General features: G+C 36.4%; 1 protein-coding gene across 2 annotated transcripts in view; it reads right to left on the reverse strand.

The window, feature by feature from the left end:
• The window catches only part of LOC124171419 (Down syndrome cell adhesion molecule-like protein Dscam2), a 578,614-nt gene that overhangs the window by 443,508 nt on the left and 116,502 nt on the right, over positions 1-18,604 (reverse strand). The window lies entirely within an intron of this gene.

Genomic DNA, 18,604 nt, shown 5'->3' on the forward strand with positions numbered 1-18,604 from the left:
AAGAATGGACAGCTTTAGCTATATATCGTTGCAATCGGTACAACAGTGTTCGTTCATCACGAATAATTAATTTTTTGACACCAATGTACTCCCCATTTATTTCATTTCAGAGCAGCATATTACATTCAAGCGAATGCGTTCATTAAACCGGTCCAATACTAAGTAACAATGTTGAAAACAATAGAATTTAATGTTGTATACCTTCATTTTTATTGCAAATTTTATTAGCAGACGTACGCACAGGTGGTGATGTAGTATTAAAATCCACGCTCAAGAGTTAATTTCAATGGAAGACCCAGAGGCAGAAGAGCAGTTCCAGCTCATATCCTGAAACGTATGCAACTTCTCTCAGTAGATATGCTCTGCAGGGCTGTAGGCTAACACGGCGCACCAATGGCTTCACGCATCCAAGCATGCCTGAGTGCATTAGTTTCAGTAGCGGTGGTAAGTAGCCAGCCAGCACTCCACCTCCGCGTCCATTAGGGCTTCATGGAGGAGGGGGTCGCGACCCCCAGCCTACTTTGACAAGGCGTTACCCTCCATTTCACACCACCTTTCCCACTCCGTGATGAGAGAAGCCGGACATCATCTTGAAATCTCGAGATATTCCCTTCCTCACCATACGCCAGCAACAAATCATAATAAAGTCTAGCTTTTCCCGCGCCTTGAACTCTTCTTATAAGGTTCTGTAACCAAGTGCGTATCCTTGCCACCAGTAAAGATTACTGTTGCAAAAAATAATACATAAGATATTGTAATAAAAGCGCAATATAAGTCACCCGTTGAATATTATAGGCGTTACCAATAAGTTTGTTATCTCGTCATTTCACTTTCCTAATTTCACATTCCATTCCTTACAACTTCACATTCCACGGAAATTCACATTCCTAATAAATACTATTTAGCTTCAATGATTCATAATCAAGCGGAAGAGAGGAGGCCTTACATACCACTCCTAGCGATGAGAATGACGTGTGATTACTTTTCTTTCGCCTTTCAGGTAAATAGAAGAGGGGGTCATTCTCATTTCCTCCAACAAGTATATTAATTGATAGACAACTTGAAAAACTGATCATCACAGTGCACGACTCACTATTTTATAATATACTAACAATTGAGATCCAGCGACTCTCACAAAGTTTTAAATTAAAAAAAAGTCTTATAAAGACTTTCGAGGATTAAATCCCTGCTGACTCTAGAATGCATTAGACAACTAGGAAAGTTTTCAATTTCTAACAAGAGCACCATAAAAATTTTGTTCGATTGAATCGCAAAAAAATATATTTATTCAAATATATTTGAAGATTAATATAATGTTTAAGTAAAGGATACCAAAACTTTAAAAAGATTAAGTTAATGGTAAGCTAATTAAGCGGGACACAAAATATACTTGCCAGCAAGCAGTTATGCAAGTTTTTTTTTAAATAATTAAATTCTCATAAAGATAAGGGCTCAAAATAACTGCCTTTATTGGCATAGAGTACAAAGCCCATAAAAATAAAACACTGTGACCCTGAATGAAAATAACGTATAATCTTCTATATTTTTTCTACTATATAGATTTACCTTTTTCTCAACTTATACGCAGCCAAACTCTACAAATGAGGTACTAAAATGCACAGAATTTATCAGAGAACATGCGACGGCATATCTTATTACCTAAATATTGCTATTGTTTCCTAAAATTTGTTTTTAAATAACTAAAAATAAAAAAATAAAAAAGCTATAAATATTCCTGACGTTAACGGCGCATAAACCGATACATTTGTTCATTTGCAACAATATCTCGCATTATTTAAATAACTTTTATCAAAATGCGGCTGACTTTACATTCAATTCTCCTGTTCATACGTAAGTATGAGTCATCATGTGCGTTTAAAATAGGATAGTGTAATTACTTCCAATGTTGTGTTTAATAAAGAGGTCCTCTGATCTTAATTTGTACATGAACATTCCAATTAAATTTGTACATAAGACCCTGCCTTTTTTTTCTACATTTTAAAATTAGAAACGCGCCTATCCCTCTGTGGACCTGCATTGAAAGGGGGGGGAAAGCCCGCTGGGAGCGGGCGCATCACGCTCGTCAAGTATAAAACAGAATAATATGACAAAATCAAAGTTTTCGAAGATGTTTTACGCGCAATTTTAAAAAGGGTTAGTCATAATATCCCTTTTAGACCATAATAGAAAAAAAATCGTCCCATTCCACTTAGACTCTCTCAAACAATACCACTGGGAGCTACTGGGATCTAAATAGGAAAATCGACATGACAGTAATATACGAGCATGCGCAGAAACAAACCATGGGAGTCAAGTTAACTGCTTTTGCATCCCGCTCCATCCCAAGTAATCAAGGCAGACGTGGAACAGCTTCCTGCGCACAACGCCACGTCCTATACTAAACAAGCATCACATAATCCAATACCTGACATCGAAAATACAGGATTAATCTAAAAAAATTTCCTGCACACAGAACACATAACACGCAGGTAACGCTTATAACATGTTTGGCCATGAATTGAATTTCTAACATTTGTGAGCACTTATGTATCTCTAGCTTCTATCAATACCATTGAAGAAATTTTAAACATGAAGATAATTTTTGAAGGCATTGAATATTTAATAGGTATATTATGCTCTAATTTCTAATATTGGTCACAAATAAAACTAAAATATTACATGAAATCAATTTTCAAATTTCAAATTATTCTAAAAATTGGATTAAAAAAAGTGTTTTGTGTTATTTTCCTTTAAATTCTTCAGATCTTGAGATACATAAGCGACTATTTCTTCTCATATTTGCCGTTATTCATTTTATATTTCTCCATTAGCAAGGCAGTACTTCAATGATGATTCAGCAACATGGGTATGCCGATTTGCCAATACCTAGAACTTTAGTTTGCGCTCTGGATACAAAGATTATTTTTTTACGACTTCAAATTTAAATGACGCATCACTCCAAATCGACTAGCTATTTTTAATTACTTCATTCAAATTTAAACTTTCATCTTGAATTTTTCAGAGTGTGAGCAGATACATTTAAACACTTTCCTGCGTCTCGAATAAGAAATATTTATTACCTTTGTTATTCCCAAAATGTAGAATTTTAAATTTCAGATGCAAGTTGGCAAGTTTTTTATCTTAGTACCCTGGTAAATTATAGCTATATACGAATAATTTAAGCAGGAAATTAGTCACGAAAAAATTCAAAAACCAACCAGATGAACGAGAGTGATACATCTTGGTAAAGAACAAACCTACTTGAAACTAGGCATTGATCGATCGTGTTTTACTAAGTTTTTATATTTCCTTCGCCATTCTTTAAGACCACATTCAGCCCATTTCCGGGTGCTCTTTTCGCTTGCTAGCTCTTCAACGTGCATAAGGGTGCTCACGATGACTGGGTGACGGTAAACCCGAGGTGCGGGACCAAGGAGCTTGACTAACGCTTTATGGGCCTCGAAATGGTCTTTACAGTTTAGATGCCCTGCCCTGCAGTACAATTTTGCTACACACACAACACATAACACGTAGGTAACGCTTACCACAAGTTTGGCCATCCATTGAATTCCTAGCATTAATGGGCACTTCTGGCTTCTATTCCCGATCCCAATGAGCCGTTGGATTTTCTCTTCTTTGTCATAAAAAATGAGGTACTTCTACGGCAAGCAATAAGTTTATAAAGAGGAAAAATTTTCTCTCCGCAAGTACTTTCGTGAAGGTGTATATCAAAGGCAAAACTCTGCAGACAATCACAAGTACCTTATCAGGAAAAAAGCCATGAATTTAGATACGGGACCAGCTCACTTGACAAGGATATGGAATACACAGTTTTACCCATATGTATTCGGGTTACTAGAGCTGATGATTCAATTACTTTCGATAACCTATGGCAGCATAATTGTTCGCGGGGAGAAGTGGAGGTGACATTTTTGGTAGCTTTGAAAATTGCGAAGATTTGCACGGACAAGTGACTTTCGTTGAAACTTTGAATTTATGCGGTTTTTTCAATCAATTAATATAATTGACACGTTAAATTAAGGAGAATCCCTCACTCAATTTCATCTTCTACACGTTTCCCAACTTAGATAATACAAAATTAAATAATTTAATACATCTCTAAATTGTTATCAACGATCTTAAAAAGCCATAAATAAAGACTTTCTGAATTCCAGCGGGAACCAGGCTTGGCATCTGTCTGCGCTTTCCTCGCGGACGGAAAGGAGATGGGCATTGAATTTAAGGAATGGCCAGGAAAGGGCGCATTACAGCCGAGGCCACCTTAAAGCGCTAAGGCAGCGAAGGGGTCCCGACAAGGAGATGGGAGAGATCTTTTGCTACCCCCTCGCTCTCTCCTCTATAAAGGTCTTTCCCAGAAAGCCCGAGTCGCACATATTGACTCCCTGGTTGCAACATCTCAAAGGCTGCTCCTCTCTGGCTACTTTCTGCAAAGAGATCGAGTCGGCTATTTCTTACTCCATTCAATCAGCAGTAGTGCTCACTCAGCTCCTACACCTTAAACTACGGAAATACTAAATATATTCTCCTCTAGAATCCATTCCATATATTTAGTGGAGGTATGGCTGCGCCGGGATACATTTTCTAAAACTCATTGTTTATTCAAAAAGCGATGACACGCTGTATTTAATGAACTATCATTGAGAGATAAAACCGTTTTAAAAAACTGTCTTTCAATTTGTAACGACACTAAAATGTATATCAATAATTTTTAAAGAACGATATGCTTCTAATTCTAATAAAATCATACCCCAGCATATATCAATTTATCGTCTACATCTCCAAATGTTATTCTTGGTAATTTTTGCGAAAGCTTTTAACTTAGAAATTTTACCAACAAGAGATATTTATTTAAAAAAGGACAATTGGATACTTTTTAATTAGTAAAGTATTAGTTAATTCCAGAGATAAGTCTCATTAATTTATTACCAATATAATTTCTTAGATTATGAAAACGTTACACATTTTCAGTTAGTTAGATTATAGATTAAGTATATATCAATCAAAAGCAACATAACTTAATTAAGCTATCGTCTATAACGTGTTTTACCATCCATGTAAAGAAAATTAATGCTAAGTTTTCCGCAGTGATTATGACGCAACACGAAAAAGAATTTCCAATGAACTTCTTGAAAGCGCGGAGGAACTGCAAGAAATAAGTGCTATTGCGCTTGAGAATAGTGTGCGTAGGGGAGAGCGGGGCAAGAGTCCCCATGGGGCAAGATTCCTTTCCCGAAATATTTCTTTAATGCCGGGATGATACCACTTGTAGTCAATAAATTTCATTGACGTAACCGAATTTAACACAGGGGTTTGTTCAGAGGAAGACAACGATGACATAACGTGAGTTTTTCTTATTTCACCATTTAAACGCAACGTGTAAATTGTAGGACCGTGTAATTTTTATCAGTGGTTTGGGCGATAATTCAACTACCATTTTTGTCTAGCGTTCCTTTATGTCCATTACTTTCCTCAAAAATTCATGCAGTTAGCTGGTCTGCAGCTCACCATTTGATTGTGTTACGGCGTTTTAGGTGTACCAAGTGCCTTTGGGGTAAGAGTCCCGGGGCAAGTGTCTGCATAGGACTCTGGCCCCTTAAGGGGGTTAGTCCCGCCCCACTGTATGCCATTAGTTTTTTATGATCTCAAATTTTCTGCCATAAATATCGCATGTACTTTGTTGATAATTGTACTGCAAGTAATGTTGTATTGTTAGTTGATAAGAAAATACAGGAACGCTACAAAAAAATAATTGAAAAGCATTAGGATAAGGTAGCAGTGGAGAATCCATACGTTCCATTGCAGATGGTCTAGAAATTGATGAATTTTATCTGCATAAAAGTCTTAAGACGTTATTTGCAAAATAAAATATACCATTAAATAATTGGAAATTCGGAAAATATTAATTTATTCCAGAATTTTAAATGCCTTTTATTAGTAGATATGCATCATACTCCCTGTTGTCGTCCAAATTCGTGAACAGGCATGAATGAATATTCCCCCAGCCCTTATTTTTCCGAGAAAGCGTTTGAAAAATAAGTTTGCAAATGTAGAACCTCCAGGAACTCTATTTCTAACGTGTGATTCGGGATTCATCAATTCAAACATTTATATTGACTGGCCAAAACATGTCAAGGAAAATGCAAAACCCTCTCTTGATGATCCAGTCTTGCTCATTTTAGACAACCATATCTTCCATGTTTCCCATCCTACCATATAATTTTGTGAGACTCACTTCATCCGTACAATGCTTTTTACCTTTACTACATAATACACACAGCACTCAGCTAGTAGATAAAACATTCTTTGGCCCTCTTAAATGTTTGAGAAAGGAGCAACTGTCGGGAATGCAGCAAAGGGATAATAGACGCAATATTTACTCACTTGGTCCATACGCCTTTAGTGAGTCTAATTTCCTGCCTTCAGTGGTTACAGATAAGTTCAATCCAAATCAAGGAGGATATTAAATGGATAAAACGAGGGAAAAAGGAGAGAAAATGAACGCGGAAGGCGGAAAACCTTTTTACTCTAAGCATTTCTCCATTAACTCCTTTACTACATTCATGTCCATTTAATCCTTCCACCTCTGAGAATACTTTGCCTTGCAGAAATCGGAAGGCACATGTCTCACTCGAGAGCATTAGTCCATATCCAAAACCATTGCAAGCGCAAAATCGGCGTAAAAACTCAAAGAGATATGAATTCTTATGATTTTATCCGACACCCTGAAACAAAACGTGAAGATATCTAAAAACAGGGATACGGTTCGTAGTACTAATCGGCAGTTTGTGGACAGCAAACGGAAAAATTCACCTTACCGTAAATACTGATTATGCCTTTGGAGGTTGTGAAAAAATGTACTTAGCTTAGCTTAGCCACCCATTCTTGATTGGATAATATGTTATGAATGTAAAGCATGTATAAAAGACACCATATATTCTGGAAAGGGAACGTTCACATGTGGAAAATGTAATTATTGCCCATGTAGGGAGGACTCTTGCCCCACGTGAGGGGCAAGTTTCCTATTTGTTTTTCTCTTATGTTTTGATAAATAACGGCAGTTCTTCATTTTTTCTGTTGCACTGGAAGATAGGCATTGTAGTACATGTAATAATGAATAAATTTCTGTAAAAATGAAATACATTGTTTGAATCGGAATGCATAATTTTTATGACTGTTTGTTAGATGTGTACTCTTGCCCCTCATTCCCCTATCTCCAACTCAGAATTGGGCAAAAGGGCATGGAAAAGAATTAATTTAACACTCAACCAAACTTAGATAATAAACGCATCACTACTCGAAGTACCTCGAATAAAAAGTTTATAGAGAATCTTTTGAGTATTTTTATAAATATTCAGAACGTAGAGAACTGACGTTTAACTTAAAAATCATATCTATTTAAAAAATAAATGGGTATAAGGCGCAATTGTATGAAGTGTGCCTGGAAAGGGATGTGCCCATCTGCTTAGCAAACCCGAGTAGGGCAAGAGTTGAGGAGGGGAGGGTCACCGTAAGTCCACGTGTGACTGTAAGAAAAACATTATTATGATTATGGCCAATGATTATTATCTCCCAATGAAGGAAAAGAAGTAAAAAAGAGGCAAAAAATTGTTACCTGGGTTATTAACGACCCCTTTAGGCTAATGAAGGAAGCTGAAAAGTAATCCATTGTCTTCCCAAAGAAATAAACCAAGCAGCAGCAAAGAAGGTACGATATTTTACATTTACAGGCATTTACATTCAGTTAGTCAACATTCACAATTAATCATTCTATGATCAATCGTCAAAATTGCACACAAACTGGCTGAAATAAATTTTTGGAAAAAATTTAATCAATTTGATAATAACTGAAAAATGACTTTGACCTCTTTCCCAAAAACCCACAACATATGAAGTTGATAGTGGGTGAACTCACTTTGTGGAAGTTATGCATAGTAATAATAAAAGGCACTTCGCATTTCCACTCTGATTAAATACTCCGCAACCGGTTTCCAGGTTTTTTACGTCATTATCAAGCACAACTGCTGAACTCACAGCACAATTAAATCTGCGTAGAAAGTAAACAAAGTGCCTTTTATTATTACTACCCAAAACAGAGCCGAACAAATTCAATCAAATTTTCTCCTACCATTCCTCAATGACACGTGAGACGAATAGTAAGACTAAAAAGTCTTTCTCCCCGGAATTTTGCAACCCGGTCTCGGGAGAGCAGTCCAGAGAATGAAAAGACCACCTTTTAAAATCGAACGGGCCCCATTCCCACCCTCTCTTCCTCCGACAGCAATTGCATTAATGCGAGCTCCCCCACAGCCCCGCGTGCGCGTTCCCCGGCGCTATCACCGGCTAACGGCCTCCTAGATAACGAGGCGAATGAAATTTCACCGCGCGCTTCTCGTCCGTGCGGCTCAAACGGCCCTCTCTTGCTCGTTCCGCGTCGTCTGTTTCACGATGCCACCGGGCCCGGGCTTTTGAAGGCCGCAAGACGGTCGCCCAAGAGCGCTGGAGGGGGGGAAGGGTGGGAGGAGAATGCGGACGAAGTGCATGGCAGGCAACGGCCTAAGACTTGGAAACTGCGGCGACGAGGAAGAGAGAATGGACGTCCAGGCCTTCCGGATCCTTTTAAAGGGGAAGGCGTTGAGATAACTGTCTCCGTATCAGGGGAATGAAGGAGGATCGTTACGGTTTCACACACGCAATAGGCTGCAATAAATACGGGACTAATCTACAGCTCATTATTAAGTAAACATGGACACTTAATAAACATTATGTATTGCTAGGTAATCCTGAGTATATTTGTAAGTAAATATATATAATTGAGAGGGTGAAAAGCCAAGGGTACAATTGAAATTTTTCTCAACGGAGTTGATTCTTAAAAAGTTAAAGTTAATTCTTAGAAGAAATGCACAAAAACTTGTACGCCATGGGGTACGAGTGAGTCTCCGTTCTTTGCTGACATAGAGTGGAAAATCAAATTCATTAATAAATATCTAATTGATCTGGTTTGTTTCCTTTGCCTTATTTCTGTGCCTAATACTACATAGAAAAACAAATCATTTGTAACCCTTGGATTCTCACCAACTTCATTGTAATTCAAAAATTGTATTTTTCTTCAAATTCATAATTTATTTGTAATTTCTTTCACTTTTGGGCTATCTCTCCAATGTCAGCTTCAAAATACATCCAGTAACACAATGGCAGGTGAAAAAATAGGGAATAGATCTTCCCGAAAAAGATCGATGAAAGATAGGTGAATTATAATTATTGAGCAGATAAAAAAACGTAAGATGGGATATTTACAAGCTGTCACGGCAACATCCTTTAATTTAGGTATAGTTCACAAAATATGGCAATAACTTGTGCAAATCAGAAAGATTCTGGCCTCAATATATTAAAAAAGTGACATGACTCAGTTCTTTACTAATGAACTAAATTTATATTCATAAACAGATTTTTTAAATCATAAATAAGATGAAATAGTGGTCTTTGGATACCAGATCAGGTGGAAACGCATGAAACATTCAGTATAATATCTGTGGGACCACCTAATATTTTCGATTACTTGGACCAACGGAATCATTTATGGGAAGCAAAGAAGGAATCGAAAGGGAACGTAGGAACTGGAATATCATTTAGGCTAAGGTTCTATACTTCATTACTTAACGTCATTACTATAAAACATTAGCACACATACCATGCGAATGGGAGTGTATTAGTTATTCTTTCCCCTCAATTACCTCACCTCCAGCAAATTAGACGAAGTGCATAACGTATTATTTAATTAACAAAAGAGTGTAGTGATCAACTACCATGTGGCGTATAACTTTAGGTGAAAAAATGCTCTGTAAATATAGCATGCTGGTAACGGGTTAAAGGTGGGGAAGCATAATCTGAAACATGTATTAAAACGGTGCCAGATCAATGGTGATGAGACAGCGGAGGTATAAGCATGGGTCATTCGGCGGGCAAAGGGAAATGTTGGGGTGGTAAAGAACGTGCTGATCATCATTAAAGCACGTACACTTTAAAACTGTTCAGCTAGAGATTTATCCAATAATTCATTAAAAATTATCGAAAAAATACAAGTACAAGTTAGCGCGGCGCCTTTAGTGTCATCTTTCTATCCTGAGGATGCGCGTTGGAATTCTGGTAGTAGCGCACATTGATAGATGTTGCTCGAGCCCTTTTTGATGAATAGCTGATGGGATAAAAATTCTCACGCTAAGTTCTTGTCACCTTGGCCCCTTTTTTAAGAGCACACTTACGATGACGCCAGGTTTTGCTCCTCTCTTCACTTCTTCACCTTCTCTTCATCACACCTGGTATACATACTTTAAGGCGGCTTACGGATAAAAATCGAAGAACATAATTCTAGGGCAGTCTTTTAAACAATATTCTCAAAAGCAGGGAACCAATTAACTTATACCTTTGATTTCTTTGTAGGAGATCTTTCAAAAGCGGGGTACTAGAAGGCGAAACGATAAATCCCACAAATACCGTCATGTATCTTCAATAGATCCTTCGTAATAACTTGTAGCAAGTTATGAATGCGCTATCTAGTGAAAAATGCAGTTCCAAAAGTAGCCGAATATTTAGGCAAAGACTCTTTAACTACCTGTTTCTCAACCAAGGTACACGCTCTGATCTTGCCTCGCCATTATAAATGTAATTTAATGCTATGCTCAGTATATTTACAAAAAACTGTATGTGTGTATTAGTTTACATAGTTATATGAAATTAAGGTAATTAAATGCACTGAACAAATGACATATTGTAAAAAAAATTGTTTCTGTAATAGTTCATTTATTGTTTTATTGATTTGCTTCTACCACTTTATCATTTCTTGTTTTGATGGTGTATTTTTTTAAATTGTCCGCTAAATACTGGTATATTTTCACTATACGGAAGGTTATTCACTTTTAAATTTATGGAGGGTTCATATGAGGCTGAGCAGTCTCAGAGTACGTGACAAATTTTTGCTCAGTATTCTGTGTTGGGATATAATTTTTTCTCTCCCTCTCTTCTCTTACGGTAAAAATTACCTTAGTTGCCGATTGCCTCCTCCAAATACTAGTGCCTATCAAAAATAGATGGAACATGTGCTCCCCTAAAATAAGAGGCACATGTATCGTAGGAGATCTTAGAGAGCACGAGTGCAAATGAAATTAAATCTTCCCGCAGGCCCTTTCACCAGTCGCGAACACCGAGCCATTCAATACACGATTGTTCTCTCCTTGGCACCTCAGGCACTCTCATATTATTCCTGCCACGAGCACTGGAAAGGCATTCTTGAATTGCTCCCTTATGCAAAGAATTTCAACGCGATAGAATCTTGGAAGGAACGCCAACACCAGAAAATGCCGGAGCGGGCATATCCACAGGAGGCCGGTATAGACTTACAGGGATGCCGGGGTCTATATTGATTTCCGTCGCCTTTTATAGGACCATGGGGTTTGTTACTACATTGTGAAAGACGTGCGCTTATCGGAAGCGCTTTGCTCTTACCAAGAGTCATGGCCACGCTCGGAGCTGAGGCGAAAGGGGAACTGGATAAAAGAGGAAGGGAACGTGTAAAGGTGTTGGCAAGGGAAGTAGGAACGCGTCTTATCGCAGGCAAAACGATGAAGACTACTGGTACAAACTGGTTGATACTCCCGCGAAGGAATAATCACACGAAAGCGGCATTGTAAGAAGCGAGCCCTGGCAAGAAGAGGGTGAGACAGGTAAGAGAAAGAAGTAATGGCAATGATAAAAACAAGGCTATGATTTATTATTCTCATGCGTAGCTAATGGAAACTTTTCAAAGCTTCAAGCACTAAAATCATATAAAGCTGCCAAAAACATTAAGAGAGTTCATTTTTTTTAATTGGCTGAATATCAAACAAGGGAACATCCTCTCCTTAATCAATTCTAAGCGCTTGAGTGCCTTCCCGGAATATACATATTTGATGAAGAATACCTTGAAAGAGAGAGGCTTTTCCACTTTAGCCATGGACGGTTGATAAAAATGTAACTTAAAAATTTGATTATTAAAGAAAAAATAAAATGTCGATGTAGCACTTCCTATCTTTAAAGACATAAACTTCGGTCAACACATAATTTCAGCGTTTAAACGTATTTAAAAACTAATGGAGATGAGTTTACTCAGCCTGAGAGCAAATACAGATAATCATCTAAAAAGAAGTGTTTTCATATATTATGATATCTCAAAGTGTATCAAATGAGAAACCAAGCAAGGAAAAGAAGAGAATGTATAGATGGCAGGAACTTTCTATTCAATTCTATAATTCTGATCTATAATAAAACAGTATACTCAAAGCTTAAATCAATTTATGGGGCAACATAATATGCAATGTATAGGATTTTAACTGAGAGAGAGGAGAAAGTTTAGAAATTCTGGATTGGACTACATCTATATTTCAGCTTGGCCAATCTTTACAGTAACAAAAGTTTTATTTAATTAAAACATCTGATGTATTCTGAAGAAAAATAATTATTTTGTTTGAAATAGCCAAACTTCTGGCTAAGGGATATGCCGTAGATGATATGGTTTGGTGCAACAAAAAGGGTATATAAAACCCCAACGTCAATTAAAACCTTAAAATTTAAAGTAATTTGTTGCTTAGATGGAACTTCTGCTACATCAGAACTCTAAATAAAATATGGATACACAGAGAAATATAAGCATTTTACATCCCTCATTGCACTACAATATTTATAGTACTATATTATATTAAATCACATCACATTTATACTTTAAATAGAGAATGGGCAACGTGCAGAAGAGAGCAATATCTTACGAGCTTTTATAGCTCAAACATTTTTGGAATTAATTCCACAATTTTGTCCACTCAATATTCAACTCGCCTATACGTCAAAACTCTATCCATTAATGTTTTACTTTTAAAAACGATGCAAGTAATTGGCTTCATTCAATGCGACTCTCGCGCATTGAACGGAAGGACTCTCAGCGAGGCGCAGTGCATTTGCCAACTCAATATCCATTAGCACATTAAAATTCTACCCAACAACTCCCGCATTCGGGATTTGCGTTGTGAGAAATAACTCGGATGAATTCTTTCGTACCGCACGGTGTGTGAATGGTGGAGCCGCAGCATATCACGTCAAATACACTAAAAACGAACTCCTTATGGAACAGGTATAGAATGCGCTGCAAGACGGCTGAATCTCTCGTCCGCCCCGGTATGCCTCTGCACGTGAAAAGCAAAATGTGACGCCACCCTAGCTGCGGCTCGTATGGAACTGAATAGACATGCGGAATTCCAAAAGGGTACTCATTTTTTCACGGATACTACTTTGTTGCGATGCTCCATTGCAATGAGACTCCCGCTTCCTTATTAATTTTTTTGGGGAGTGTTTCTTTCTAACGGTACGAACTGAGCTGTTGTGCCACGCTGTTTTACGGAGAAAGTCTGAAAATAGAGAAACTTTCAATAATAACACGCTGCTGCTACCCGGATTGAAGCATGAAGGAATTGACAGGCCAATTTACTCAGACCTAGAAGAGTGAACGTCTTAACGTAGCATATTTGTAAACTGAAATGCTAGAGAATGTATGGCCTACGCATTAATTCATGAAACAATAAATTTAAAAATTAATTACTAATGGTGAAAGAGAAACATTAAATGGAAATAAAATTGTAAAAAGTAGATTAATGCGTAAATATTTCAATAAACACGATAAACACGTTTCATTCCACTCTGAGAAATAAAGAGGAACCAGTAAGAAAATAATTTCATTTAAATGCGAAATAAAATTAGTTTAAATGAATATATTCAAAACAATATTCTACAATCATTCTCATAATGCCTTTCAGATGCTTTACTGTGTTGGAATCAAAAATATATTCCGGGATTTTTAAAATTATCCTGTAATTTATAAATCCGGTAATCGGATTTGAAACAATTTCAACGAGCTTTAAATGCAATTGGATTTCTTTCCGCATTCCGCATAAAATCTCCTCTCACTATTTGCGCACGGTACTTATTTACACGCGTGACTCGATTTATGTGTAACGCAGTCTCCCCGCAGTGGAATCGCGTTCTAGATTGCCCTCGCACGTATTCCCAACTCGGCTTAGCACTCCGACTGCCTATGACATTATGATCGCACTTATCGCACCAGAATATGCAGCAGATGCGCTGAAAACCGTATACACACGTCGTGTTTACGCAGAGCGCCACATGTTTGTGACACCATCGCCCGTAGTGCAAGCACAAGCCGTCTGAGAATGCATGATCGATTGTCTTGACAAATCGGAACGTCAAAAGCAACGTTTGGGAGTACTAATTGAAATAATGTGCTTGAAAATCTCTCCACCATTTGACCCAAGATAGGTATTCGATAATTTATGAACGAGTTAATCCCAAACACACAACTTCTGAAGCAAATTCACTTATACACAGGGACAAGTATCGTTCCATTCCCAAAAATTTCGATTCCTCCAGTTGGAGAATGGTTAAGTCCAAAATTTCAAAACAAAAAAAGCATAAAGATCATCGCTTCTAAAGATTCTTCAGTTATCACAAATTAAGACAAAATAAAAATGGTTGAATCGAGTGTATATATCCGCAGTTGAATATCTTATGAGCCTTGTACTCCATCGAAAGCATTGCCGTACGCTAGAATAACTTTCGATATTTTATAATTTCATTCTCTTTTAAAATGGAGAATATATAATGTATTACACACACAAAAGTTTTAACAGTTACAATATATTTGTAAAAGAGATGCTCTTCAGTCAGGTTTAAGGTAATTGCATTTACACGAAAAATTTGGAGGAGAGCTAAAATATATCATCAGAATAGACCAGAATTGTTAAATTGCAATGGATTCTGCACTGATTTTGCGTGCCTTAGCTGAATAGGATTTAATGAATTTTCCGATATAGAGCTAACTTTAGTTGATCAATTAAGAGTACGCTGTCTTGATTTCCGCGCATACGGAATAATTAAGAATTCCTCAATTATTATCACAAATAATTTAATCTGGTTGGGAACTTTTATCGTTATTAAGAAGTTCTTCAGGACCACTTACAGAATATCATTTTTATTGACTATGGTCAACTAAGCCACAACCGATAACTTGAAAACTGAAGGTGTAATTCACCTATTCTTGAAAGTAAACGGTCGTAATCAGCGAGGATTAATGCGAGTTAATTCGTTAAACCGGTATAACTTCGCTAAAATCATTTTTCTGCCTATATATACGGAGGCATGTTCCTCTCATTACATAAACACACAAAAAATTACGTCCTTTATAAATACGTTAACATTTTTGGGGAATTTTAAAATAAACGATATAATATACAGTCAACCTAACAACAATAATTCAAATGTTAGCCGAAAACTCAAATGATATTACGCTATAGCTATATTGCCACATAATTATTTGAAACAGAGATTTACCTTGGAATATAAAATATTCAGTAATATTTAATATTCAAATAAATTCAGAGGCATGGAAAGAAAGGGATAGGAACTTATAACAGAAAAAGGACGAGGACAAAGGTACTTGGTAGATGGAAAAAAGCCAGAAATTAGAGGGTAAAAATGCGGCCTGATTAGATTTTCCTTTCCCTTTCTTTCCTTACCTCTGAATTTATTTGAATGTTTGCGCTTAAGAAGTTGGGTGAATGAATGAAGTAGTATAATATTTAATATAAAAAATTATTAGATAATATTGCTGCATAAATTATCAACGCAAGCAATGAGATACATAATATATTATATGAATATAAACCACCAAATACGTAAAATAAAGGTACAGTTAATACAGTATGTAAATTTTTTTATGCAATTTACAATCAGATAAAGACCACCTAATTGTAAGTGCCTAACGTAATCCGAAGGGGTTATGGTAGAAAAAAATCACTTTATAAGTATACGCTAGCAGAAAGTTGGCATTAATGTGCAATGGTAGACATCACCCTAGACTAAACCTCATATACCTACGCGAATTGCACGTGTTCAAATTTTTTCCCATGAACCACCTTATTCCCTTAATAGGTGTAATCATCCTCAAAGTTCCACTCAGGACATTATGACCCATTTGTCCAAAACAATATTAAATAATCATGGGTCAGTTAGTACCGGACGTGCCATTTTTAGCAATTATGAGACAAAAATAATAAAATCATGACAATTGAATGCCCACAGAATTCAGTGCTAAATATAGTGGTTTGCGCAAAGCAGCAATCAAACGAAGAAAAATATTCCATTTTCCATAAGCTAATAATTCACTATCATATTTCTACGGAAATTAGCAGAAATCATTAATAAACAAAATAACATCACAGGTAAAGCGGTGGCTGAAGGGTATTTGTTGCAAATGCTATATTTTTCTTTCAAGCGCATGGATAAAGGTCGTTCATGCTTACTATTGTCATTTTCTGGCGTAAATAATGATATTATCCTTTATATTTTTCTTCAAAAGGTAATAACACAGGTAATTCACTATGAATGTTCCATTACCTGCGTGTGCTTTTACGGGTGCTAACGGGAAATATAGTCTGCTTCAAAAAGGACAACTTGAAAGTGATGCACTATTTTTTACTTTTTCTGGAAGTGTCTTTATTTTTACTGAGCAAGTTTTATGACTCATACCCCTGCAAACGCATCTCAAGGGTAAAACAAACATTTCCCTCAAAACATTCTCTCGAAAAAAATACGCACACAAAGGGACTGAAGCGAAATATATGCACATAATTCTATTCCAGGGTAGGAGATAGGAAGGAATTCAAAAGGAAGCACTCTAAGGGGTGTTGGGTATTTGAGCCTAAGTTGGCAGAAAATCGCAGCCATGATGCAAGCACACTTTGTGACCAAAATAGAATGGACGGAGATGGGTGGATAAAAGGAATTGGACCACGAGCGTAGTGGCTATTAGACGATGCGATACTGAGTTATAACACGGGTCTACAGCACCAATACTTTTGTCCTCGCCGAGTAGAGTAAAAGACTACTCTGTAATTGCTTAGTCAGGACATCAGATGCCCTGCTCACATGGGTTGGATCACATCCTAATAAACGAATTTCCGAGGTCTTATGAAATTTTTGAAATGCAATTCCAAAATAAACATGATTATGAACAAAACTTCACGTCTTAACACTTTCTAACCCAGAGCTACTTCTGGGAGAAATCAATTTTCAAAATTTTCTCATTTTGAAAACTTGAAAATTTTGTATTCAATCATAATTATCGTGGAAGATGTATTTTGTCAATAAAATTTAAAGCAAAAAATAATAAGTAGTGAAAATAAATAGCGCTGAAAATTTATACATTTTTGATGTTTCCTAGAGGCAGCATTGGGTGATAATGGGTTAAACTCTCTTTAAGATGTATTTACATAAATATTGTCATTTATAATTGGAAAATCTTATTCATGACTTTAGCAAATGTACGCTCTTCGCAATTTCAGCATATTGCACTATCAGCGTTATGTGACGTGACTGAAAATGAAAAATTAAAATTTGATTCAATTCAAAGTATTTAAGAGAGGATGAACACTTGGAATAAAAGATATGTTCTAGAAACAAAACTGTATTTTGCCAAAGGTAATTTTCGGCAAGAAATAAAAGCTCAAAAGGAGGAAATGAACCTTTCTTCGGAAGCAATTTCAGAGCTACTATCTTCTTACAAAAAATTTTTTGGTTGCAAGAAACAACGGGAGTGTTTTCATACGTCTTGAAAACATTATTTTAACCTGGAAGTGGGGTATTTCAAGTTTTTCCCACATGGAGCAACACTTTTCTCAGGCCTTTAAAAGTCTTCCAAAGATAATTGGAAAACTTTTAACAAGAAAGCTGCCATTGCTATTCTTGCAGAGGTTCTTATATCATTTTATATCTACAGAAAGAATAACCGTTAATACATGGGTTTTGGAAAACTATGTCAACTGCAAGACTCAAGTCAGTCCACTATCATAAAATAATTCTCAGTGATAAATAGAGCTACAAATGGGCTGACGATTCATGGGCAAAATGTATCGGTTCCCAAAACTGTGCCTTAAAACAAGGGAATTTTTCATTGTGAACTGTCTGTTTTCTAAGTTGATGTCAAGAACGTCAGTATAAAATAACTGTTAATAAGGCTCCTTATGGTGGATTGTAAATTTATTCCAAAAAATATATCTTACTTATAAAATTATATGGGTATTATTCCTTATTAAACTGCAATGGAAAATGCCCAAGAAGTAGTTGCAAAGTGAACTAACGAATCACTATTTGCTTCATTATTCTATCCTTGAACATTATAAGCTGTACTTAAACTCTAAGATAATTTGGTAAAGACATAAAGCATTGAAAGAAAATAACATGCTACTAGAAAAGCGACAGGTATAAAATGGCAAAAATTGCGTTAGAGGACTTATCAATTATGATCTCTAATTTTAACAAAATTACCTTTAACCAGTGTAGGTAACTATTTTGTAGACAAAGGAATAATGAAATTCGACACCAGCATGGCATGAACGCAATAACATAGGTAACTGTTACTAAGAAGAAGAATAAATTCTTGGAGACAAACTTATTCATTTATGCATATTTTCTTGAGAACTGAAATCATTAT

Source organism: Ischnura elegans, chromosome X (genome assembly GCF_921293095.1).
Source record: "Ischnura elegans chromosome X, ioIscEleg1.1, whole genome shotgun sequence".
NCBI lineage: Eukaryota > Metazoa > Arthropoda > Insecta > Odonata > Coenagrionidae > Ischnura > Ischnura elegans.